At 45.9% G+C, this 27,926-nt stretch overlaps 1 protein-coding gene across 2 annotated transcripts in view; it reads right to left on the reverse strand.

Moving 5' to 3' along the window:
• The window catches only part of ZFYVE28 (zinc finger FYVE-type containing 28), a 184,372-nt gene that overhangs the window by 155,935 nt on the left and 511 nt on the right, over positions 1 to 27,926 (reverse strand). The gene's annotated exons all lie outside the window — the stretch shown is intronic.

The following is a 27,926-nucleotide window of genomic DNA, read 5'->3' on the forward strand; positions in this document are numbered from 1 at the left end:
TTTGGCAATTGCAGCTCCCATTCTCCTGCTCCTGACACTGGTGGCTGACACCACATCCTCCTCCAACACATCTGTCACTGCCGTCCATAGGGTACATGCGTGCACCTATTAAAAGGGCCAAGGCGCACACCCAGCTTTCCCACAGCCAGCCAATCCTGACAAAACCCGATCCATTTAAAGGCTACCCTCCCACAAGAGCACGTCTGAGTAATTAGTCTCCCTAGTGTGCAAACTTTCTAGGCCATTTTCCCAATTTTGATCCATGTCCGTTCCACTGTTTTCCTGACGTTGGCTTGTTTACCAACCACATTTATTCTACTGCCTGCCCTGACCCTTGGCCCAATTCACATGAGGAGAATCCATCTGCCCTGACCTCAGCTCTGTTCCCCAACCACATCTATTTACTCCTCTGATACCACATTATGGTAATCATGACCAATTTGCATCAGTTGTCTCGTAATGGAGACCATTTCTTGGGTAACGGTCTCTGGTTCCCTACAGCAAAACCACATCCCAATTGGTGGGGTTAGAGGGTGAAAACTAGGAGATCCCAGGTGCTGTCCCCAGATTTAGCCCCAAGTCGAATTTGTTTTGTGGCAAAGCGAGTCCACGTCCATGGTCTTGATACGTGCAAAATACCAGGGTAAAGATACAAGAAAATGTCCAAGTTTCTAAATATCCTTGAAAAGAGACTTGTGGCTTTTCTCCTATATATTGAACGGCTGGCAAATCCTGTTAAAAACCATCCGTATCCCCTGACAGATATCTCATGACTGTACAGTATGTGATATTATATCTCCATTTTCTCCTCCCAGCAGAAGATCTAGTTGTTCTGTCCCAATGGACATTTAATAGTCATCGGATTCCATTGGAAATCAGTAGGGTCCCCAACAAAAATCTCATTTTGCCAGCTTAAACCTGCAGTCGACCATGTTCCCATTTTTCTATGCAGAAGAACACAATGTATTGTTTCCAGTTATCAACCATTGCAGGCTGGGGGGGAGGCCAACCACAGTGCCAGAGTTAAAGGGCCGCACACAGTAGTCGAATGCCTGCTGACCATCTATTGTACATGGAGGTGTCCTGACTCTTCCTCTATGGCAGAGGTCAGAGGAAAGGGTATGACATGATGGATTTTAAACATGTCCAATCAAGGGACATAAATTGCTATTAGACTCCACATTCACATCGCCTTGGGGTAAGGGGGTAGCTATTGGCCAGACGATTTTTGGGGGCAACAGCTAAGATGTATGACCGTAGACTTTACTAAAGTCTAGGAAAATCTGTACTTCTGATCACTACATCTCACGTTCCTTTAAGTTCCTTTAAGAATACAATCCCCTATTGCATAAACTGCATGCGGCCAGAAGCTTACCCATGTACGGCGGCCAATGTTTGGAGGATTTTGTTGGCATAAGAGTGGCATTACTAGCAAAACATGCCATAACTTTATGATTAGTGGGCGTCTGACCTCTGGAGCCCCTACTAATATTGAGACCAAAGGGGATGTAGCGTTGGTTTACTTTTCCCCAGCACAGTGGCGCCCCGGCCACCCGGCTGTGTAGGGGAAAAATAAATAAAGAGGACGCAGCAGGTAATTATAGCATTGCACATTTCCTTTCCAGAACATTTCTGTAAACCAGGCAGGGAAGGGTACGGCAGCATTGTACTAAAGCTTCGAAACGTCTATCAGACAACAGGGCTGCAAACATATTCTCACTTTACAATGAAGCTGTCGATCTTGGTTTAACCATTTTCCTCCTGCCGCAGGTGTGAAGTCATTTACATGAACACTTTTCTATTTCCGTGCAACTTGACAGATTCTGACATCTAGGAGAATGAAGCGGTTATACGCTCTGGAGGAGTGACAGAATCGAAGGAGAAAACAGATCTATTACCAAAAGCTTTACAATATACCAAGTAGAAGGCCAAAGTGACATGGCATTTGTCTAATTCTTTTCATCTGTGACCCTTAAGGTTTTTTTTTCGGGGCTTAAAGTGGCTGTCTGGTTACTGGACAACAATCCCTGTATAGGTCCAATGGTGGTAAAATGAAAAGAGCTTTACTTACCTGTCCTCAACCCCCATGATCCAGTGCTGTGGCTCCACCAATCTCCCAGCGTTTGTTGTAGAGTATGACATCATCGGACGTCACCCAACTGCTGCAGCCAATCGGAGTATGCAACGTCATCGTTCTCAACTATTGCCATCATTGCCCCCAGTAAGAGCGCCGATTCCAGGAGTTCAGAACGATGAGGCAGCAGCCGCTGGTTAGCTACAATGGTCAAGTGACAGCAGGTGACATTATCCTCCGCAACAAACGCTGGGAGATCAGTCAGGCAGCAGAGCTGGATCGCAGGGTCTGATGACCGGTAAGTACACCACCTTTTCTTATTTTAGTACCGTTGGACATGTACAGGGAGGGTTGACCAGTAACCAGACAACCCCAGGATAGGCCATCAATAGTTGATCAGTAGGCATCTGCCATTCGGGATCCCTGCCGATCAACTAATTGAAGCATTAGCAGCACTCATGTAAGCATAGTTGTCACTTTCGTCCATACCAGTGCTGAATATTGTAAAGTGGCTGTGCCTGGTACTGTAGTTCAATCCCATTCACTTGAATGGCCATATAACCAATAACAGTCACATTACAGGCCTGAGAAAAGGCCATAGCGTTCACCCAAGCGCAGTGTCCACCTCAACCAATTGATCGGTGGGGATCCCAAGCAGCGGACCAGCACAAACACTAGGTCACCAATAGTTTAGTCTATGAAGACCCTTTAATGGGCAAAGCTCCTTTCACTCTGCATTTACTAATCCATTTACCATATCTGTCCACATTCATCAGGTAGAAGTCCAAAGATGGTCCTTTTGGGCTCTGTTCATCCTATATATGTTGAGGATGCCATTTTTTTCTTTTGATGTATGGAATAGCACTGCAGAATGCCCTTACCCATACAGAGGCATCCAGTAGAGAAAAACAAAAACAAAAACAAAAAGGCGGCTTTCAAGTCTACTTAGGTCTCTTAAATTAGGCAAGTATAAGAAGTTATTCCTTGCCTGATGGAGACCCAAGTAGTCTCGAAAGCTTGCTGTAATATAGTTTCATTTTGTTAGGCATTAAAAAGGTATCATATCTACAAGATTATTTTCTCTCCCTAGACAGCTTCCACACAGGCGACAGTGATACTTTTGCTACAAAATCACCGCTATGTATGCACGATTTTGTAGCGTCAGTGATGCTTTTTTACTGAAAAAAAATATGTAGCATCGTGTCGCTGCTACCCGCGATTTTGTAGCGAGAATATTAATAAGATGTTTAAAACAAAATAGCAAAATCGCAGCTGTATGGAGCATGCCGCAATTTTTTTTGTCTCGCAATGTAGCAGACTCGTGGGAAAGAACCCATAGGGAAGCATGGGCTCCACATACATGCAATTTGTAGCACTGTCACAATGCGAAAAAAAGGGGGTGGGGGGGGGGGGGGAAATCGCCTGTGTGGTAGCAGCTTGAAAGCTATAATAACATTTGTTTTCTGGCTAACACTGTACCAAAAGGTTTTTCTTTCTACTGTTCCAGACTATTAATACCCTGTGAGCTAACCAACCTGGACTCCAGACCAATATATTGTAGCAAACTCGCAGATATTTGGCCAGCTGAAGGATTTTGCTTATTTTTAGTAGCTGTGCGACCTATAAATAAATTAGCATCAGCTTCGCTAAAAGAAGCCAATGGGTTTAACTAGAGATGCATTTTCCCAGTATCTGGCAGAATCCATTAGAGAACAGCTCACACGGGGTTACAATGTCTAGCAATTTTTGAAGGTTTTCCTTTTTTTTTTAGCTTAATGCCATATGCTGCATGAAGTGCACGTATGGTTAATGTACAACCAGTCCAAGCCGAGAAGCAGGCGATGTGGCATTGAGCGGCTTGAATGCCCCAACAAAGAGCCTGGTAGAACAAAAGTCCCTACATGACATCTAGAGCAATCACGGCAAGACCTTTGATTCCATTAGTTAAGTGAAGCATCGCTCCTTGGCACCCAGATGAATGATTCACACCACTCCGCTTGGCAGGCTCAAGGAACGCCTTGCTTTTATCCAGCTGAATCACAGATGAAATCTGAAGCAGCGTGTCACAGAGCAAAATAAAACTCGACTGGTTTTCTAAGCCATGTGAACTGCAGTCCAACAGGGTCAATAAAACAGTCAGCGGTGGCACGCTGCCACGTGGTAATCCACACTAAACAGTAACAAAGCTGCAGATTAGATGCCCGCATTTGACTGACTGCATTTATCACTGCGACAGAAGTCTTGTGTCATAAACCAACATGCACCACCCACATGCTGAGATTTGCTATTAAACATTTTTTCGCCTTTTGCCAATTATTTTGTTTCATTTTCAAGGCGTAATAAAGAAACGTCCCCTTCGTATAACTGTTGCCTATATACATGTCTAGAGGCTCATGGGTACGGGAAGAAAAGGTTTTCCACCCACAGCCATTTTCGCAAGTAAGCAGGAGAATTAGGGACTTGGGCGCTGATCCCTCTGAGCCGAGCACAGGCTGGCCCAGAGGGTAATAGAGGAATCCCCTGAGGAACCCTCAATGAGGAGTGGGTCCCCAGCCCACCATACGAATGGTGTACAGTGCAGTACACCCACCGCACTACAGACGAACAGGCAACATTCAGCATCTCAGATAGGGCTCAGTCAGACGAGCAGGGATTTGCGCGTTTTTCCACACGGAAAAAAACCGCAACGCGTCTGCGGGAAAAAATCCGCACATACAGAAGATAGAACATATGTGTGGCAATTGACGTGGTCATGCGGATTGACCGCATCCCTGGTGGTCCAGAGCACTGAAGTGGTTAATGCCAGTATGCATGATCATCTAGGATAGTAAGGGGGTTAACTTAGGTCTCACTCGTAGTCTGGATAAGGAGCTCTGGTGGTCTAGGGCAGTCAGATGAAAAATTTTACGATCCCTGGTTGAGTACATACCTGGGGTCCCATGATTACTCCCTCTCTAGGCTCCAGCATTACACTGCATGCATTCAACTTTCTGTTTACTCCCTGCACTAATTAAGGGAGAGGATAAAGGTCAACTGTGCAACTGTATGGCTACACAGTTCACTCTATGATTGGGTAGAGTGATGCATGAGTGCTCTGCTCCATCATAAGAGGTTGCCCAGTGTTCAATTAAAATAGAAAAGAAATATATACATCTTATGATGCAACCACTGTGATAAATCCAACTCAACACGAATGCCTCCGAGTCCAAAGACTGGCTGCTGCGGTTATAAAGATAAACAGCATGTGATCAGCTACATGGAAGTAATCAGAGACCAGCAGGGAACACCAGACTTGTGGGGGCTTACACTGGCAAATATTGGCTTTAACACTTGACAATCGCTTGGCTTTTGAGTCCAAATGCAATGCGAACCCAATCGCTACGTCACTACCTATATATTCCCTATTAGGACATACCGAAGTCTTGGCGGGAGAGGGCCCGGAATCCCAAAATTTAAGTAGAAAGTTGCTAAAAAGAGTATCTGGAGGACCTGGCAGAACAAAGCATTGAATGGTCACCCATAGATTTCACTGGGTACTACATAATATCGCTTTTGCCCTGTATTGCTCAGTACACACCGACGGTTAATTGCCTTTTATTTCAGCAGTTAGACTTCTGGCAAATTTCTTGCAGTTAGCAAGAAAACCCTGTAGATTAAGACCCAAGATAAGTAAAGGTAAAGTCATCTGGCGTAAGCACCAAGTCTGCTGCCTTAACTCTGCGGCACACAGCCGTAATGAAACATGCATCTGAGAAACTTGAGCTGAACTCGCATTGGACAGCAGATTTGACACCTGCCCACGTACTGTCAGATAATCACGGACACCGCACATGCTATTCTCGAAGGTGCAAATGGACGAAGATAGAACCTGCATGTGAATAGCCTTGGAACACACGGACAGCACATTGCCCAAAAACACGCAGTGTTCTTTCAGTTAGATTCAACCATTTGCTTCTCAGCTGCTCCTTAATATTTGCTCAGTCTTGCTATTTCGAGCCTCATTGTTGAAGCTTCTTATAAGTAATGGTCATTAACAGTGGGGTTATCCAAGTAAAAAGACATTGATGGCTATTGCAAAGATTCAATCTGTGACCCCCTGCTGTTCACTAGAAAGAACAGTCACTTCATCTATTGTCAGCTCCGCTTTTTTCGGGGGCAGCATGGTCAACCATGCGGCCTCTGGAAAGAGCTGTCAGGAGACAATGTGGCATGACGTTCCTAGAACTTTGTCCTAGCAACTGCTGAAGGTTACATCTAATGGACCCCCAGCAATCAAACATTTATGGCTTGTCTTAAGAATAAGCCATCAATGTCTTTACTGTGGCAATCACTTTAAAGGGACACTCCAGTGAAATTTTTTTTCCCTTTCATTATGTAGCTATTCCCCAGTATATACTGTATATAAGTGAGCTAGTGTTACCTTGGTTAGTTATTACTTTCTATCTGAAACTCCCGGCCCCTTTTTCTTCAGGCGGTCACGTGATCTTAAGTCTGACCAGCTCAGATCTACTTGGGGTTGTGTGTTCAATTTTTAGTCACTTACCATACTTTTTGCTGGTAATAGGGAAAAAAAATAGTTTGAACCCAGGGACTTTAGGTGACTGTGCAGGAGATAGTAGAGGGCGACAGAGGGCCACTACAAGTCCCTTCCTTACTTCTCCATGGCAGCTGGCACATCATAAAGCCGGAGCCGCGGGAGCAGGTGAGTGCCGCGCTGGTCCCTGCAGGGGCTTGGGTCAGGTCCCGCTGTGAGAATTCTCGCAGCAGGATTTGACCCGGCCATCTGCCGGCGGCCTAACATCGTCAAGAAGCGAGTAAGGCCTCATGTCCACATTCGGATCGGAATGTGCATACGGGAGCCCGTAGCGTAATCTGACCCTACCCACGGCCGGCAACCCAGCGTTACCTGTCTGGGTCTTCTGCGTGCCTGTCCGGGTCTTCTTTTTTCTGCACTGTGGATGTGTGCGGAAGTACCGGCTGGTGTACTGCCACGCATGCACAGTGTAGTTTTTTTTTCTTAATTCCTGCTTTCCCGTGGATTCGACGGCCCATCTACAATTCATTTGCAGACGGGCCACGGATCAGACGGCTTCCATTGACTTCAATGGATGCCATCCGTGCGGGAACCACACTAAAATGAGGCATGCTGCGATTTGTTTTCTGGACCAAAAAGGTCTGCAAAACAAATTTGCATGCTTTAATTCCAGTGCGGATGCCCATGCTCCCCCATGGGAAGCTTGATCTGCGGATCTTCCACACAGGTTATCCGTGCAGAATCCGCAATTCAAATCTGGCTGTCTACAGCGGGCCTAAGCCGATTGGTGGAGGCGGGGGGAGGAGCAGTTCTTGCCAGCGTTCACCACCAATCAGCAGTAATAAACCTGCTGTGGGGGCATAATCGCCCGCAGATAGGGGGACACATTTATGTCGCTGCCCAAAGCCCAGGCAGCAGCAACATAAATTTACCATTGGCAGTGGTGAGGGGTTAAGAACAACTCTGGTATACTGACGATTGGTTTCTTTCTATAGTCATCCATAAACCAGCAAAGAGGTATTGACTGATACTGGTAATGTCAGTTTAGAGGATTAATCTAATTTATAATCTAGAGCGCTGCATTCATCATACAGCACAAGACCAGATTTTATTCTAGAAATGCTGAACACCACAAGAGGAGACACATCGGTGACCTCCGTACATCCCAACTAATTGTTCCACCTCCAGATAAATGCTAACTAATTGGTAATAAATTGGTTTGTCAATCACGTCACCTTTTAATAGGCCACATACCTGCTAATAAAACACAGTAGCTGAGCAAGGTTTCCTAAAGGGAGACGAAAGGTCACCTTGTAGAGACAAGTATACAGGCTTTAGGCACAAAGCAATGCAAAACATAGCAAATAGCACCATCAAATATAGTACAATAGTCTACCGGGGCTGCGCTCCAGGCTTGTGACCACCATTTACCTGCATATTAATTACTGTAGGTACAGGGCTGTTTGGTCTGTGCTCATTGGGTATTTTGGGCTTTTATTATTGATGACCTATCCTGAGGTGATCAGCAGGGGACCACCGCCCGTGAGCCACATGTCCGTATCAGTGGTCAGGGCCAGATGTGTAATTGATAGCTTATCCTCAGGTTAGGTCATCAGTAGCTGATCGCCATGTGTCTGCCGCTCAGGTAACCCCACCAATCACACCCGTTGGCATCAATGGGAGTGAAGCAGTCTATCACACTTCTGGCCCTGAGCACTGATGACGGCTGGCCCAGCTGCACTGACAGTGATCGGCAGGGATACTGAGCGGCAGACCCATGACAATCAACTGCTCGTGACCTAACCTGAGGATAGGTTATCAATAAGCCCAGAACATACCTTTAAAATGAGTTGGGAGACTTTTGGGGTGGGAAAGAAAGTTTTTTTTGTTTTTTTTTTTAACTTGAATGTATTTTGGGCTAACAATCATTTTTGCAATAGGGTTTAGCTAAAGATTTTGTCCATTTGGCTTCTGCAGTTTCTACATATCACCGTTTACACAAACTGCAGTCTAAAACTCAATAGGAGATCCTTCAGTGAGGCTGGAGTGATCGCTTAGTTTTCAGGCCTTTTCCCTATCCTCCTGCTGGTCCTTAACAGCTAATTTATGACCACAACAAAAGAAACTTTTTGAGGTCATAAGTCAGATGATAAGAATGTGCAGAAGAGAGCAAAGGAAAACTAAACTGATGAATCCCCTATTGAGACTAATGGTCCTTTAATACGGGAAAAGCTGTCGGGCAAACGATGTCCAACACACGTCCCAGTGATGCTCATTGCTATGCCATTACATAGGAGCGAGTATCGCTGGCATTGCTCACAGGGCTGCCGACATGGAGGCAGAGCAGCCGGGGAGCGTTCTTCCCCCACCGCCTCTCCCATCATTCAGTTTTCTGCATGCAGACACTGAATGACTAAACAACTCTCGTTCATTAGTTGCACGCGTTTACACGGGACGATTGTTGTTCAGATTCCTGTGGGAACGCGATAATTGTGCTGTGTAAAAGAGCGATTAGTCTGCAGTGTCTATATACAGTGATATGTACAGGCTGCATAAGACAAATGGCGCGTCATTTTTAATCAAACCATATCGCAAAAATGAGTGCCAGCCCAAAATACATGCAACCAAGTGGGAAAAAAAATGGTCTCCCTCCCCCTGACTTAGGTTCAGGATGACCATGCCCCCTCATAACAAGTCCCACCTACTTTTTGGAAAAGCAGCAAGGCTGGCACAAAAAGCTAAAAAGTCACAAATTTTTGCGCAAGTGGGACTTGAGATTAAAATTAAAAATATAAGATTTTTAATGCAAAAATTCTGGTGTAAAAGCTTTTAAAAATGACCCCCATTGTATAAGTTATGCCCAGAGTGTTAAAGGGGTGGTCCTACCCAATGACATTTAGAAAGAAAAAAAAAAGGATAACTTAACATGGTGTAAACCAACAACAGTAGTAATACTCACCTTACCAATCCCCTTCCGATTAGACATGTCCGTGGTCTCCCAACCGTGTTTGTTGTTCCTGCTCCGGTGATAACTGAGGTCACACGCGGGGTCTTAACATGTCATCGCTGTAACATGAGCAACAGAGACCACCAGAGGACCTGGGAGTTGTCGACACCGCAGCGGCAGATAAGTCGTAAGAGGATTACTCTTGTTATTTTACACCAAGCAGTTTAAAGAAAATTAACATGGAGGGACAAACTCTTCAAAAAGTTTCCTACACATCTTTGCAATAGTCTATGCCCCCACCCCATGTACTAAAGGGTGTAAGACCCCTCTAAGGCCTCCTTGCAGTAAATGAGATTTCTGGATTCGGAGCAGACTTCAATAAAGAGCGAGCCATGGCAGCCCAAGATATTTATGGCACCGCAGTGACTTGGAGATTTTATCAAGTGCATTCAACTGCTATAGCCAAATGCATATTGATTAAAGCACAGAAGGAGGCGAGCGTGAAGGAAAAAGGTGAGCGGCGCAGGCAAAGTCACAGCATTGTGAGGGGACAACACTTTATTCTTCTAATCACAGTAGGGGCGCCTCCACACTGGCGATAAAATCGTGCAATTTCCATGCGATGCGAGAGTAACTGAAAACGCAGAATTAGGCCGCCTGCAGACGGCCAGGTCGGATCCAGTAGCGAGAATTCTCGCCGCGGGACCCGACCCGAGCGCCTGCAGAGAGCAGCACGTAGTCACCCGCGCCCGCGGCTCCGGATCTTTCATGTGCCAGTGTGAAAGAGTCCAAACAGATTGTTTTTAACTTGCGGGTTAGAGCAGGTTATTGTGTAGTTGTCTTAGATCACGTTCTACGCTAAATTTTACAACTTGCTCCTATTTACCTGCACTCACCGAATTATACACCATTGGTCATTGATGAGCCGCACTCAGTTTAGACGACTTCCAGGAAATAGATTTCTATAGGAAGGCACTTTATTTCCTTGCATTCTCAGACGCTGATTTTTTTTTTCGCCTGCTGGATAAGGTTTTTGCACAAATTTCTGCAATGGGTGGGGAAAGGGAAGGGAGAACTATTTATTGCACATTTCTGGCTCGGAGAAGTGGTTGTCAATTCACCAATGCCATGTCTTGATGCGGTGAGGAAACATACAGCTGGTATGAGTTGGCAGCAATGCCCAGGCTTTTAAGGACAACACATGACTTTTCCACTTGGCATGCAGGTATGTATTATACACCGGGCCAAGGTAGGTTATGGAAGGACTATAAACATTTGCATCACCCAACAGGAATGCTATCATTTCCCATAATGAACCTGATTTATGCCAGGGTCACGGGGCCAGCTGTAACCTTCCCATGATGAGCAACACATTCCAGTCCTGCCCAGCAAACTTCATCACCTGTCAACTTATTACCATTGTCTTACAGCAACCACTTGAAAAACATGTTCTGCAAAATACCATATCAATACCATGTGCTGATGGAGAGCTACAGAAGGTGCCAACAATAATATGTTCCCAATACATAAACTGAAGCAGGTATTCTTGGAATAAACTAAAAAAGGTATATATTAGCAGTATTCAGTCAACGGAACCAGTGGAATCCAGTTTCGGGATAAACTCTGCTAAAAGTTCAGTTCAATATAAACCCAAACCAAACTTTTATCAAAGTTCTACCTGAAACGGGGTTCCACTGGTTGGGTTCTCCCAACACTAGTCCTGAACACTGGGGTATAACACAGTCTAAGAGCGCATTCAGACAACTGTATATCGGCCGGGTATTCACTCCGGCTGCTATACGGCGTCTCTCTCTGCAGGGGGAGGAGGCTGGAAGATCCGGGAGCAGTGCTCTGAGCTCCCGCCCCCTCTCTGCCTCCTCTCCACCCCCTCTCCGCCCCTATGCACTATTTGCAATGAGAGGAGGTGGGATGGGGCGGGGCTAAGTTCCAGGAATTAGCTCCACCCTGTCCCGCCTCTCCTCATTGAAAATAGTGCAGGGGGTGGAGAGGAGGCAGAGAGGGGGTGGGAGCTCAGAGCACTGCTCCCGACTCTTCCAGCCTCCTCCCCTGCAGACAGACGCCGTATATAGGCCGGCGTGAATACCCAGCCGATATACGGTTGTCTGAACGCACCCTAAGAGGCATAAAAGACCTATATAACACTCAGCGTATTACACAGGGCTTTTAAGCTACATTAATACGGGCGAGAAGCTCACATGAGTTTTGTGCATTCTGAGCTGCATAAGTATGAACTCCATTCTTTTAAATGGACTTATTCATGGGTGTTTTTTTTCCCCTTAACGTAATGCTGCGAGGAAATAAATAAAATCACAGCATGTTCTATCTTTTGGCGTTCCACTGAAACACCTCACCCATTGTTTTCAACGGGATGTTAAAAGGTATCACATGGCACTAGAATGCCATGCGATGTGAGGTTTCCCATTGAAGTCATTGAGAAACACTTGCGTTCCTCCAATACGCATGAAACACACGGCTGAGGACCGCAATTTCACATAGGTGATGAGACATTTTTGAATGAAAACCGTGTCGCTTAAAAAAACCAAAAAAACTCGGGTGGGTGTGATATCGAGCCGAGAAACTCGTGCTCGCATGTGTAAATCCGGGCTTAGTGTTGAACACCAGCTTTAGGCCTCCTGTCCACGGGGAAAATCAGGCCCGCTACGGATTCTCCATGGAGAATACATAGCGGGTCCCTCTTGCCCCGCGGGCATGAGGGCTGGCAATAAGAATAAATAAGAATAAACTTACCCGCAGCGGACCAGGCAGGTCTTCCCTTCTTCATGGCCAGATCTTCTTTCCTCGGCCGGCGGATGTACTCGGCACGCCGGCAGCGTGCCGTGCGCATGCGCCGGGCCGAAGAAAGAAGATCTGGCCGTGAAGAAGGGAAGACCTGCCCGGTCCGCTGCGGGTAAGTTATTCTTATTTTAGGTCCCCCGCGGATCCGTACGGCTTCCATAGGCTTCAATGGAAGCCTGCGGGAGCCGTCCCCACGGGAGACCCGCACAAAAATGGAGCATGTCACGTTTTTTTTCATGCTCCATTTTTTTTAAATTCACTTTTATTGACCACCCGCGGGTATTTATCTACCCGCGGGTGGTCAATGCATCCCTATGGGATGCGGATGCGCATGCGGGTGATCCGCTGCGGATTTAAAATCATATTTTGCCCGTGGACATGAGGCCTTAAGACTTTTGGGGAACTTCCGGTTCACTTCAAACTAATTTGAACCAAAGTGAACTTTTTGCAAAGGTTTGTCGAATCGGCCGAGCCCAACTTTTCAAAAGTTTTCTCACCTCCAATTATGAGCAACAATACAAGAAGCAATCATTGACATGTGTCATGCCCAATTAGCAGTTATTTCTCCTCAGTTCCATATATCAACCGCTATCAACATCTGGAGTTATATAAGTGTTGGGTGGCCCCCAAACACATTAGATCATATGAACCAGCTAAAGCCAGCAGATTTGGCCCAGTTTCGTATAATGTATATTTATATCAATCAGGCCACAGTGTCAGTTTTGTGTATTGCCTGCATTCATGATATAAATATATTATCAGGGACATAATGCTTAAATATTACTGTAAATTTCCAATTAAATTAAGAGTTGATTCTCCGAAATTTCCTGCTAGTTCAGAATGCTCCTAAATATGAAAGAAAACGTGTTGAACCACAGAATGGGAGTATCAGGTGCCAGATCAATAGAAACTTGAGTTTTTATTCAGGATTCTTCCTTACTTTTTATGAAAGAACCACATTTCTTGGACACAATCTTGGCAATGCAGAGTTATCAAAAAAGTTTCATCCAAAAAACAGACCACCTGTATGTAGCACTCTAGTAGGATCCACTACTCATTCTCATAGCCTTGAGCTAACAAAAGTTACATATGCTAGAGCTAGGGATAAGTGTTAACTACAGTAAATGTCAAACCAAGCAGTTCCTGGGTGAGGAGAGAACCTGGAAACAGGAAGTCAATGTATGATCACAGCGACCTCTGAGCATCTCCCATGAGTTTGAGAAATGAGTAAGATAAAGGTAGTGAAAGCAAGAGGATGCAGATGGCGATTTCTCTTGGATGGGGTCTTCATGTGCAGTCTGGTTGAAGGCATCTTATCAGGCTTTTTTGTCTTATTTATGTTCTTGAATATTGATGATATTCAAAGCCTAGTAGAGAGCATCCATTGTCATCTTCTGATCACATAGACTCTTCATGCCCCAAAAGACCCTCTCAATTTAAAAAAGAAAGGAATGTAAAAGAAGCAAAAGAGAAGGTTCAAGATCAGGTGGACAATCAGTAGACAGCCCACCAAGGTATGAGCTTGCTGAAACTTGTTTAATACGCCACATGATGACCACCATTAAGTTAAAATAATATATAAGCTCTCCAATTCAGCATGCAGTTTCTCATTCCACACTATGCTACCAAAAGTATTTCGACACCCCTAACAGTAGGATAGATTGTATCTTATTAGCATGTCATGTGTCCTAACCATGATACATAAGATGCAGACCCTTGGAGGTATCAGCCATAGTTTAGAGCTGCACTCTATTGGATATTCTAGTTATGTTGCTGCACACAAGCCAGCCATCACGGAGCGCAATCTATCTGCCCATCTACAAGGAGCGTCCTCATTGGATAGTTGAGCAATGGAAGAACCTTCTATGCAATCCTGAATTGCACTATTCCTTCTTCAAATCAGATGGCTATACCTGGGTGTGGAGGATGGCTGGAACACCTCTTGCCTGAGTGTGTTGTGCCAACAGTTATGTACATCGGAGGTTCCATTATGGTCTGGGGATGTATTACATGACATGGTTCCATTCATGGTTCTTGCCACTACAACCAACAGACCATGGAGGTGTACCTTGACATCCTAGACAATAATGTGCTGCTGACAGTGTGCTAATACTCTGGGAATGTCACAAATCCAATGCGGTTTTATATTGGTGAGAATATGGATGTTCCACAATTGGACTGGCTTCAGGTTTGAGTCCAAACCTGAAGCCTACTGAATAGCTATGGGACGATCTGGAATGGCAGGTCAGGAAATATGAGCAGCGACCATCTTCTTTGAGAGAACTCGACAGATGTTTGCAGAGTGAATGGAAGGAAATACCAGCTGAAGTGTATCAGACGTTAGTAGAAAGTATTCAACAGAGAGTATCCGATGTCATTAGGGATAAAGGAGCCCCACTAAGTACTAACATATGGAAATAAATACCACTTTTGATTCTCGCTCAGGTGTCCAGTTACTTTTAGTAGGATTGGGTATTCATTCCATCGCCCCACCCATTTTCTCGGATGTTTGGACAGTTGCTGGTCTTCCAGAATGAATAAAGGCCAAAAGAATCCAAACGAATCTAACACTACCGAATAAAATCTCGTATTTTCAAAAAAAACTAAAATATCTAACAGCATGGTCAAGAGAGTATTGTGTCCACATATTTACACTTTCAGTCCTTGATCCCAGCATGAACGGCCTGACACATAGTTACCATTTAAAAGAACAATGAACCAATGAAAAGACTTGCCGATATAAACCATATACGCCCCAAAGAATGACACAATGTGCGAATCTACAAAGTAACATTATGAATTCAGAATGAAAAGGACGGCCATGACGCAATGAAGTGACAATTCATGCATACAGATGAAGGCATTTAATCAGCCCATCAATTAGCAGTAAATCATAAGTATTCGCAGCGCCCCCTAACGCTCATGTAACAGCAGCCTTGGGCCTCGTCCGCAGGATCAATAATTTGCCTTAGAAGGATCCGACGTGGATTTAGAATGGGTTCTTTAATTATTTTATGATGCTGAGGCCCCGCACCCGTCACTAGGGGCTAATCCACATGCGGATTTCCCATGGCAGATTCTGCATGGAGAATTGAAATGTCAATTCTCTCTTTACCTCCGAGATGTGGATTTCAAATCCCGTTGAGTTAAATCGAAAAAGCGCCATAGTTCACACAGCACAGTGTCAACAGCGCCTAAAATTAACTTCCTCGGCTTCACGACCCGAGTAAACTGTCGGATGAAACTTGTTATCATGCTGGCCTTCCCGCTGTGAGGAGAGGAAAGGCTTCTTCACCGACTGTCAGGACGCGGTATACAACAGCTGGACCAGACCCCGCCACGTAACCGCAAAACAAGAATGGCAACTTTTAACAACTTTGCATGGATAGACAGTAACTCCTGTGCATAGAAAATAAGTGGGGAGTTTTTGTGTTTACAGCCCCGTTTTCCGGTGGGAAAACATTCACTTCAACCCAATCAAATTGTCAGATATGTCGCAGATAGAAGGATACTTGGGGTCTAATTGGTAGAAAGAGTCTGGTCTAACAGCCAGGATATACTGCATTTAAAGGCCATTCGTAGGCTTTCACCTATAACGCTCCCATATTTCACCGGCGGCTTTACATCACAAGTAGAGATGAGCGAGCGTACTCGGAAAAGCACTACTCGCTCGAGTAATTGGCTTTATCCGAGTATCGCTGTGCTCGTCCCTGAAGATTCGGGTGCCGGCACGGAGCGGGGAGCTGCAGGGGAGAGCGGGGAGGAACGGAGGTAAGATCTTCCTCTCCCTCTCTCCCGCCCGCTCTCCCCTGCTCCCCGCTGCGACTCACCTGTCAGCCGCAGCGGCACCCGAATCTTCAGGGACGAGCACAGCGATACTCGGATAAAGCACATTACTCGAGCGAGTAGTGCTTTTCCGAGTACGCTCGCTCATCTCTAATCACAAGCCTTTACAGGTACATTTACGTTTTCCATGTCTGAGCACATTCACTCGGCTCTGAGAAGACGAAGCTGGCACAAGTCAGTGGAAGGCTTTACGAATCTCTATAGTTTAGCTAATGATTCATTAAAATGCGAGATTGCCAGAATTTGCATCTTTCAGCGGATTCAGCAAAATTAAAATCTACCAAGATTCGCTCACTTAATTTTAACAGTTTTCCCAACAATTTTCTTGCGCAGTAACAGTCATTTTAAAGCTGTATTATTCACAACCCGACTGCAAATGGCAGATTGAAGAATTGTTAATGGAACTTCCTACATTAAAGAGAACCTGTTACCTATAAGCTAACTTGTCATGCTGTTGGGCGCGGTGACACAGAGATGGGTGCTGCATTTTTTATACTCACCCGATCCCTGATCCTGTGGTGCCCGCTGCTGAAGTCCATACCCCGGCCAAAGTTCTGACTCACTTCATGCCCTATACTTGTATAGAAGAGCGCATGCAGGGGACTCTAAAATGAGTCAGGTCTTCATCCGTTGCACAGACTTCACAGACGGGAACCGCAGGAAGTGGGCGAGTATGAAAAATACAACACCCGGCTCCCCGTCACCTCACCTAACAGCACCATGTTAGTTTATGGTGGTTTAGGCGGGTGACAGGTTCCCTTTAAAGCGGCACTCCATTGAATTTTTTTCCTTCATTCTTAAAACTAGCTAGTATTAACTGTATACTTTATGGTAAGTAGGTGAATAAATAAGGTAATGATGAGTATTGTGTCCTCCTGACAGACAGAGATGGTACTGCCTCTAGCTAGTTATGTGATGCTGTGCTAATGCATCATGGGATTGCTAGCACAGCATACATAAAAAGAAAGCAGGGAGAAATCTAACAATCAGGATGTTGTCTGATAAGTATCAGACAGACGGCTGAACTGCATAGAAGTGACTATTATATAGATAAGAGACGTTCCAAGCGTGACAGACAACCAGTAAGGGATGCAGTGATAGAAAAATGTGTTTTTGCCGGGGTGGTCCTCGAATTCCATGGGAGTTGTGCCTGCAGTACCAACCTGGACTGCTGCAATAGAGACAGTACTATCGGCTTCCAGTGCGGTCTGCACTGACATCTATAGCAAATCCATGATGTATGAATGCACCCTAAACAGCATCCCACAGCTGTTTCTTCTATCCCAAACAGCCCCTGCCCCCACATCGAGTCAGGCCAGGGTTGAATCTGGAGACAGATGCAAGTCCTAGATTTGGGACCGCATCTATTAGACTTCTGGCAAGTTACTACTTTGCGGAAAAGTCTGCAGCAACTTTTAGTAGTATCAATGTGGATAAGGTTTCAAGATAGTAGCGTAAATTGACCGTTGCTGTGGATGCCACGGACAGCACATGGACCTATAATAGCCAATGAGGTTATTCACACAGGAGATAGTCTGGGGGAGAGGGGGGGGGGGGGTAAATAAATCTCATAATGTCCTACTCTCATTAACAGCAGTGGGCATCCAGGACATCTTCAGTGGTTCTTGTACCCCATTCCTACAGACTCGGCCATGTGACCAAGACCTCAAAGTGCTTTAAACACTCCCATAGTACACCGAGTAACACTAAGGGTCATTCCCACACAGCAGACCCGCTGCGGACTGCGAGCCGGACCTCTGCAGCAACGTACAGTACAATGTAAGTCAACGCAGATTTAACAAACCTCATCCCCCAACAGCGAGAAAAATCGACAGCAGGAGATCAAAAAGCTGCGGATTTTAGAATTCACAGCTGGTTCTATTGGTTGTGGGAATGCCGCAGATTTTGTATCTTCACTAGAGATGAGCGAACGTGTTCGGCTCCGCCCCTTTTCGCCCGAGCACCGAACTTTGCGAGCAATTCCGTGCTCGGGCGAAAAAAGTTCGGGGGTCGCCGTGGCAGCGCGGGGGGGTGCGGCGGGGAGTGGGGGGGAGAGGGAGAGAGAGAGGGCTCCCCCCTGTTCCCCGCTGCTGCCGCCCGCGCCGCCGCGCCTCTCCCCGCCCCCCGGCGCCGGCCGAATCTTTACGCGCGGACACTGAAGTCCTCGGTAAAGCCGGTGTCTGGGTGCGTAAGTGTTCGTTTAGAACACGTTCGCTCATCTCTAATCTTCACATAATCCGTCCATTGTAATTGCAGAATTCTGCAGTGAAAATCCACATCAAAATCTGCATGTGGATTTACTCCACGATGTGTGATAATACCCATAATCCAGCTTTCCCGCGCTCTATCAGTGACTGACAGCTTTGCCTGTATGTCTGCCCCCTAAAGTAATATTATGTAGTAGAGTGAAGTTTGGGGGTTAGCATTGAGGGGGAAATCGGAAACCTGTGGATAGGGAATAACTTTAAATTCTGGTACTGCCCCTTTAAAAAGGGTTTTCCCATGTCCCCCATCCTCCACAAGGTGGGGTTATTGCACACTCCTGCAGTAAGCGCTGCTGAGACCCCACCCTATCACAAGAATGGGACCCCCATGTCCCACTCTCCTATTACTGCCAGGGTCCCTTATCCCTCCACCATGAGGTCACTCTGAATGGAGTGCGGGCGGATGGTGCGCCACTGGTGCTCCCATTCACTTTCAATGTGTATCAGAAGATACCCAAACAGGTGCCACTCTGCTATTTCCATCAGCCCCATTGGAATTAATGAAGCGTAGACCACGCATGACGTGGTGCCAGCGCACCATTCAGCGTGACCTCACTTGGGGGGGAGGGGGGGTCTGGGGGAGACCTCCGCAGTGGCAGGAGACCTGTTCTCAAGATCGGCTGCAGTCTCACTGGCGAGACCCCCAAGATCAAGAAATTATCCCTTGGGGAGAGGATGTTGTGATATTCTGGTACAACCCCTTTAATAGTGGATAGCCCCTTCTTCAGATGTTCTAATAGGCGGACCCCTACTCTATATACTTCCAATTAAGCCACATCCGCCCCATTACAAAAAGCAGTCTGGGGAATCAATGATGCCTACTGATTCCAAGGGTTTCCCCACTGTCAACCACAACGGTTCTAACCTACAACACTCAACTAAACCAACTAGTCTTGAGGTGTTTGGATGATACAAGAGGCACTAATGAGCCAATTTGGAAGCATTTAATAGAAGGTCAGGCATGAGCTGCGCAGCTGGTGGCCAAAGTGGCTCCGCACTCCAAGAGGACTAATTCATTTTCCCCATTTGGTATAATTGGGAATAATGTCATTATAGGAACGGCTCCTTGTAAAAGCAGCAGTGACTGACGACATATTGGGCTGCAGGGAAATTAGAATTCCTGCCAGCAGAATATAGAGCCTCTGTACGGCATCCCATAATGCAATTCCCAAATATCATATGTAAAGTGGTTCCAAAAGCGAAGCTTCATTTTACAAGAATGAGGTGAGCGCAGCAGGGAGGACCTGGCAGATCTCGGATTCCTTGGCACAGGATGCGATGATCTCACAGTAAATAACAGGTCGCTGCGGTATAATGTAACAGAGCGTAATAATACCTGATCTAAATAAGTGGGTTAGCCGGGCATAGGTAATCATTGTGATCCCGGATGGGGTCACCGCGAGGTTGTAGTGACGTGCGATATTAGATGTGCCCTAGATTATACCAGGCCCCCTCCCGGGAGCCTACATTATGGAGAACAATTATAGCTATGATGTGACATTCTCATCCAGGCAGGTCAGAGAGAATCAGAATGTGTAAATCCAGCCGTATATACGGTATATCTACGCATGGCACAGGATACACCAATTAAGGCAGGAGGGTGACAACAAAAATACTTTTAAGGGGTTTTCTGAGTTTAATATAAAATTATTTGCCCAAGCCCAGTAACAATAAAAAGGCCCTATACTCATCCATCACAGCCCTTCCATAGGCTGCACAGTCACCCCGTCAATAGATCATCACAGGCTGCTGCAGCGATCAACTGCTGGGGTCTGTGATTGGCTGCAGCAGCCTGTGATGTGTCGTCAACAAGGCTGACTGTAGCCTTTAACACAGACCCGGCAAGGTGAACAGGAAGGCAAAATATGTCAGAGGTTTTTTTTGTTTAACTTTTATTACTTTTTTTTTAATAATTGATAAAACTTTAAGGATCTTATTTTCAGTTTCTTTAGTCCCCAGAGGGGACCACAACATGCGATGCTTTGATCACTCCTGCAGTATGATGTAATGCAGTAGCATTACATCTTACTGCGATCGGGCAGGCAGTCTATGGGAATTTCTTGATAGGCATTCTGCCCAGACAGCCCTGGGGCCTTTCAGAAGGCCCCCAGTTGCCATAACACTCACACAGCTCTCTACAATCTCATCGTGGGGGGCCGTACGGGTGTTCGGTGGATTTAAATGCCATTGTCAGAATCGACAGTGGTATTTAAAGAGCCAACAGCTCCGATGAACCATACAGCTTATCGGAGCTGTTGCCGCCGTGTGTCAGCTGTAAGAAACAGCCAGCAGCCCTGATGTATGAAGGGAGATCGCCCTGCAATCTCCCTTCATACATCTTCTACAGCTGCAGGACGTAAAAACACGATAGGCTGGTCACTAAGGGGGTTAACAATTAAGAAAAATGATGCAAAACATATCCGTTTATTATGGATATAAAGTAAAATGTGTCACGAAAAAAAATTATCTCAGAATCACTAAGGGACTACATGTCCGGTTTGAATAGTTGGGCTTGACCCCATAGGCTAAAATCGACCTGAGTAGCAAGTGGTTAAAGGAGCAGCTCATTCTGGTGGAGGTAAAGAACAGTACAGAACATGTAGTACCACACTGTACTGTAGAGAGGCGCTACTAGACAGTCAGTCAGTGCAGGCACTTCGGTGTTACATGGGTTTTACCAGGGATATGCCCAGGCTGATTGACTAGGTGTTTCAGCAAGGGGCCCGTGCTGCAGATCCGGACTGTCTGCGACATTGTATAGTGAATCCGGTCTGAAGTTACAAGGTTTCAGGAAAGTCCATGTAAGTTGAAAATATTGTACCTTGAGGGATCCATGTAGACTTAATTAAAATAACAAACTATGTTCTGTACACAGCTCCCATGTTTATTTACACGTCTCTATGGTAACAGACTACAAACAAACCCTATTTAGTCTGATCCAATAGTCACATGCCCTTCCAGACATTTAGTAGCTTAGGGAGTAGTGGGAGCAGATTACAGCCTGTGATCATGGGGACAGATAGGGAGGCAAGAACCACACAAGATTCAGATATGGCTGCTGTCACACCTGCCTTACTGCTCAGCTGAAGGTTTTTGTCTCTCTGCTGTTTTTGGAGGAGAGAAACTGAAATAAGACTGGAAAAAAATAAGTTTTTTCACCCCATTGTTTCCAATGGGACCCATGGAAGTCAATGGGAAACACTTGTGATCCTCTGATGCACTTGAAACCCGCGCCTGAGGATCGCAGTTTCACAGAAGTGATGCGAGGCGTTTTTGAATGAAAAACGCCTCGCATCAACGTGAAGAACGCACGCTGGCAAGCGCGATATCACGCTCGCTCGTGTAAATCCGGACTTAGTGTTAAACACCAGATTTAAGGGTTTTGGTGAACTTCCGGTTCACTGTAAACCTAATGGGTAGGATCACAAAATGGCGCGCACGTCAGGTGGGCGGGGCGAACGGTTTTGTTTTCCATCTGTTTCGTAATGGCAGTAGCGTCATTTTTTCTGCCCATAGATATACACGGTCCCTCAGTATCGATCTGTATCTCGATTCTCCCTCTTCGTTCCATTTCTCAGCGTACCGCTGCGTTGTTTTCAGTTCAAAAAACGGACCAAAACGGACCCGTTTTTTTACATTGCACTCTGTTTTCATCCGCTTCACTTCCGTTTTGCACAGTTGTGTTTTGAAAAACAGGATCTGCCGTAAAAAATGCTTGTGTGATCTCAGCCCGCTCGTTCAGATTACAAACGGCGGGAAAACAGCTTTTCGATAAGTTTTCAAATAAACGGAGAACAATTGAAGTCAACGGGGGAAAAGGAAACACTTATTTTTGTTTTAATTCCGTTTCTCTGTTCCAAAAACAAAAAGCAGAGACAGAAAGCCCCAACGAGGCGTGAATGAGCCGCACAATGCTAATGTGAACTGTCCGTAAGGCCGCCAGCACACCGCATTCCGCAGCAGAATCCAACCCCGCGCCTGGGCGGTGACCCCTGGCGCCTGGGCGGTGACCCCTGGCGCCTGGGCGGTGACCCCTGGCGCCTGGGCGGTGACCCCTGCGTACCTGTCCTGTGACCCCTGGCGCCTGGGCAGTGACCCCTGGCGCCTGGGCAGTGACCCCTGGCGCCTGGGCAGTGACCCCTGGCGCCTGGGCAGTGACCCCTGTGTACCTGTCCAGTGTCTTCATGTGCAGACAGTCTCTGTGCTGCGGATGTGCCAACCACTGCACTACGCACCGTCGCTAGGCGATAACGCGGATTCCGTGACCCTTCTGCAGTGCACAATGCAGAAGTGCAGTGGAACGGACGGCTTCCATTGAATTCAATGGAAGCCGTCCGAGCGGAAGCCGCACAGGTATTTGCTGCGGAATCCACAGCGACCGTAGTGCAGAAGTAGACATCCCGCAAGTGACAGACCAGTGGAATCAGCATGTTAGGCTTTACTTTATCCTGCTCAGAAAGTATCTACCAGACTCCCCTTAACCCCTTCCTGCCCCAGGGTGTAAATGTATCTGCTGGATTGGAAGCAGTTCCCATGAAGGGCATATATTTATGCCCTATGGATGACATGTGCTAAGAAGCCGAGCCTGCACCATCCACAGCGGAAGTCGGCTGTGACTGACAGCCAGCCTCCAGCTGCAACAGCTGGGATCGGTGAGAACACTAATCCCAGCTGTTAACCCCTTAATATTGGTCTCATGTAAGGGCACGTCCTCTGTCATGTCATTGTGTCATCAGCTTTCTGCTATTTAATCGCTGATGGGTTGCCATGGCAACCAGACACCACCACCACCACCACACGTTCGGGTCTGCATTAGCCTGTGATCTCTATAGCGATAATGCATTTCAGTACAGAAGTACTGCAATGTATTATCAATGTGATCATAAGATTGCCGGTTCAAATAACCTACAGGACAAAAAAAAACAAAGCAAAAATTAAAAAAATTAAATTAAAAAAAAATTAAAAAAGCACCACATAAAAAACTAGTAATGAAAAGAACCCCTTTCTTGCTCACTTTCTCCCCTGCATTAAAAAAAACTAAACATAAACAAGTTTGGTAGTGTCACATCTATAACAACTAGTGCAACTCCTCACTGTTAGATCTACGCTTGCTGTCCATGAACAGAAACAGCACCATTTACATACAGATGTTGATGATCCCTACCGTGATCTCCCGATAAGACCTACCATGATTTTCATGACTTAAATATTAGCTTCCGCCCCCCCCCCCCCCAAAAAAAAGAGGGAAAAAAAAGCCCTAGCTACATTACATGTTAAAAAAAAATTAAAAAAATACTCACCTAGCAGATGGCATTAGATTCCCTCGCGATGGCCTGCGACAGGCTGCTGTGCCCTCCCTCATGCCGACAGAGCAGTTCTTCCGGGTAGCGGGGCTTGCTATTCACCCTACTTCCAGCAAACTAATGCTCTGATTGGTTAACTGAGCGCCGCGTCAGCCAATGAAAGACGTCGCTGGATTAACCAATCACAGCCATTTAATGTCATGAGATTGGTTAATCAAGCACTACGTCAGCCAATGAAAGCAGGTGCTTGATTAACCAATCGGAGAAATAGTTTGCTGGAGGCATGGTAGTCAAGCCCCACTACCAGGAAGAACTGCTCTGTCGGCGTGCAGTAAACACGGATGCCTGCAGAAGCGACATGGACCAGCCCAAAGGACCCGAATGCCAGCTGCTAGTAAGTATAAGACACCCTCCGAAAGTAAGGCATTGTGCCTCTCTTGAGGCAGAAATTAATATAAGACAGTGTCTTATTTTGGGGGAAACACGGTACAGACCTAGCACCGCTCACATAGCTGAGGCTTTCTTCCCATCCTCTGTGAAGTAAACAGTGGCACTTCAGACGGATACATTTTCCCAGCAGTGATACATTGTTGCCAATCACAGAACAGCAGAGAGATCTGTGCTGCTGACTACTGAGGAATAATAGAACAGATGAGAGCCGGCACACATCTCCAACATATTCAGCATCTGGAAGCAGGGGCGTAGCTGAGGTCTCAGGGGCCCTGGTGCAAAACTATAGCTTGCCCAGATACAGCAGCTCCGCTCTAAATAATGCAGTCATCAAATATTAGTCAAATACAAGTTCTACACAGTAATAGTGATTACAGTGCAGGTACCTCCAGTCATCCTCTGTCTGACATCCATCTTCATTATCTGGACTAAGAAAACTTTTTGCACTCATCGTTGTCTCTGGACTCCCCCTATCCTTCAGCTACCATCAGCCTTCCCAGTGCCCCCCCACAGTACTAGTACCTCTGTTTGTGCCCCATAAAGTAACAGTGCTCCCACATGGTAGTTATTTCCGCATAGTGCCCACCACAAAATAATAGTGCCTCCTTAAGCTTCTCAGTGTCCTTCTTGGCGACCCTGCACAGTGATGATCTTCCTGTGATACTGCCCCTTTAAGGTACTAGTGCCTAGATGCCTCTGTTGTGCCCCCACAAGGTAACACTGCCCCCTCTATGTATCCTATAAAGTAATAGTGCCTCCACTGTGCTTTCCACAAAGTGACATTACGCCCTTTCAGTCCCCAACTAGTAATGCCCTCGTGTGCCTCACAGATGATAATAGTGCTACAGCTGCAGAACCCTTACAGCCTCCGCAGCGTGCAGCAGTCACTCTCCTGTTATCTGCATTTGATCTCTTCTCTCTGCTCCACTCCCGCTCCGCACGTTATCTACATTCATTCTCTTTTGTCTGCGGCGCTGGAGTGGAGCAGACAGAGGAAAACAAATGTAGATACAAGGCAGTGACTGCTGCAGGGCACACGCTGCGGAGGCTGTAAGGATGGCAGTGCAGGTAGGATGAGTTTGGAGAGGGGAACCTGTGGGCTCCCCTAGTTTATGGGCCTGGCCCCAAATGCAACCCCTGCGACCCCTAGAGTTACCCCACTTTCTGTGCATAAAATAATAATTCACTGACAGCAGAAAATTTGAAAATAGATATTGGACCAAAAGCGAGAAATGTGTGTAATCCCGATTGTGTATTACAGCATAGATTATAGGCCACTCTGCTGTCACTGGAAACCACAAGCAAGCCTGTTATCAGGCACTTAGGTGAACTCCTGTAATACAGGGGGCACTTAGTTTTCCCCTAAACCTGGTTCCTGATCACACGTCTGAAAATACAGATGACCAGCAAGGAATGCTGGGAGATTTCACCTCTGAAGCCAAGTGTGCAGAATTAAGAATGTTGCACTGAATATATTATACACTATTTAAACCAGCAGAATAGTGAGTGCAGCTCTGGAGTATAATACAAGATGTAACTCAGGATCAGTACAGGATAAGTAACGTATGTACACAGTGACTCTACAAGCAGGATAGTGAGTGCAGCTCTGGAGTATAATACAAGATGTAACTTAGGATCAGTACCAGATAAGTAATGTATGTACACAGTGACTCCACCAGCAGAATAGTGAGTGCAGCTCTGGAGTATAATGCAGGATGTAACTCAGGATCAGTACAGGATAAGTAATGTATGTACACAGTGACTCTACAAGCAGGATAGTGAGTGCAGCTCCAGAGTATAATACAGGAGGTAACTCAGGGCCAGTAATGTATGTACACAGTTACCCCACCAGCAGAATAGTGAGTGCAGCTCTGGAGTATAATACAGGATGTAACTCAGGATCAGTACAGGATAAGTAATGTATGTACACGGTGACTCCAACAGCAGAATAATGAGTGCAGCTCTGGAGTATAATCCAGGATGTAACTCAGGATCAGTAATGTATGTCACAGTGACTCCACCAGCAGAACAGTGAGTGCAGCTCCAGAGTATAATACAGGCTGTAACTCAGGATCAGTAATGTATATACACAGTGACCCCACCAGCAGAATAGTGAGTGCAGCTTTGGAGTAGAATACAGGATGTAACTCAGGATCAGTACAGGATAAGTAATGTATGTACACAGTGACTCCACCAGCAGGATAGTGAGTGCAGCTCTGGAGTATAATACAGGATGTAACTCAGGATCAGTACAGGATAAGTAATGTATGTACACAGTGACTCCACCAGCAGAATAATAAGTGCAGCTCTGGAGTATAATACAGGATGTTACTCAGGATCAGTACCGGATAAGTAATGTATGCACACAGTGACTCCACCAGCAGGATAGAGAGTGCAGCTCTGGAGTATAATACATGATGTAACTCAGGATCAGTACAGGATAAGTAATGTATGTACACAGTGACTCCACCAGCAGAATAGTGAGTGCAGCTCTGGAGTATAATACAGGATGTAACTCAGGATCAGTACAGGATAAGTCATGTATGTACACAGTGACTCCACCAGCAGAACAGTGAGTGCAGCTCCAGAGTATAATACAGGATGTAACTCAGGATCAGTAATGTATATACACAGTGACCCCACCAGCAGAATAGTGAGTGCAGCTCTGGGGTATAATACAGGATGTAACTCAGGATCAGTACAGGATAAGTAATGTATGCACACTGACTCCACCAGCAGGATAGAGAGTGCAGCTCTGGAGTATAATACAGGATGTAATTCAGGATCAGTACAGGATAAGTCATGTATGTACACAGTGACTCCACCAGCAGAACAGTGAGTGCAGCTCCAGAGTATAATACAGGATGTAACTCAGGATCAGTAATGTATATACACAGTGACCCCACCAGCAGAATAGTGAGTGCAGCTCTGGAGTATAATACAGGATGTAACTCAGGATCAGTACAGGATAAGTAATGTATGTACACAGTGACTCCACCAGCAGAAGAATAAGTGCAGCTCTGGAGTATAATACAGGATGTTACTCAGGATCAGTACCGGATAAGTAATGTATGCACACAGTGACTCCACCAGCAGGATAGAGAGTGCAGCTCTGGAGTATAATACAGGATATAACTCAGGAGCAGTACAGGATAAGTAATGTATGTACACAGTGACTCCACCAGCAGAATAGTGAGTGCAGCTCTGGAGTATAATACAGGATGTAACTCAGGATTAGTACAGGATAAGTAATGTATGTACACAGTGACTCCACCAGCAGAATAGTAAGTGCAGCTCTGCGGTATAATAAAGGATGTAACTCAGGGTCAGTACAGGATAAGTAATGTATGTACACTGTGACCCCACCAGCAGGATAGTGAGTGCAGCTCTGGAGTATAATACAGGATGTAACTCAGGATCAGTACAGGATAAGTAATGTATGTACACAGTGACTCCACCAGCAGAATAGTGAGTGCAGCTCTGGAGTATAATACAGGATGTAACTCAGGATCAGTACAGGATAAGTAATGTATGTACACAGTGACCCCACCAGCAGAATAGTGAGTGCAGCTCTGGAGTATAATACAGGATGTAACTCAGGATCAGTACAGGATCAGTAATGTATGTACACAGTGACTCCACCAACAGAATAGTGAGTGCAGCTCCGGAGTATAATACAGGATGTTACTGA

Source organism: Eleutherodactylus coqui, chromosome 7 (genome assembly GCF_035609145.1).
Source record: "Eleutherodactylus coqui strain aEleCoq1 chromosome 7, aEleCoq1.hap1, whole genome shotgun sequence".
In the NCBI taxonomy this organism is placed as follows: Eukaryota; Metazoa; Chordata; class Amphibia; order Anura; family Eleutherodactylidae; genus Eleutherodactylus; species Eleutherodactylus coqui.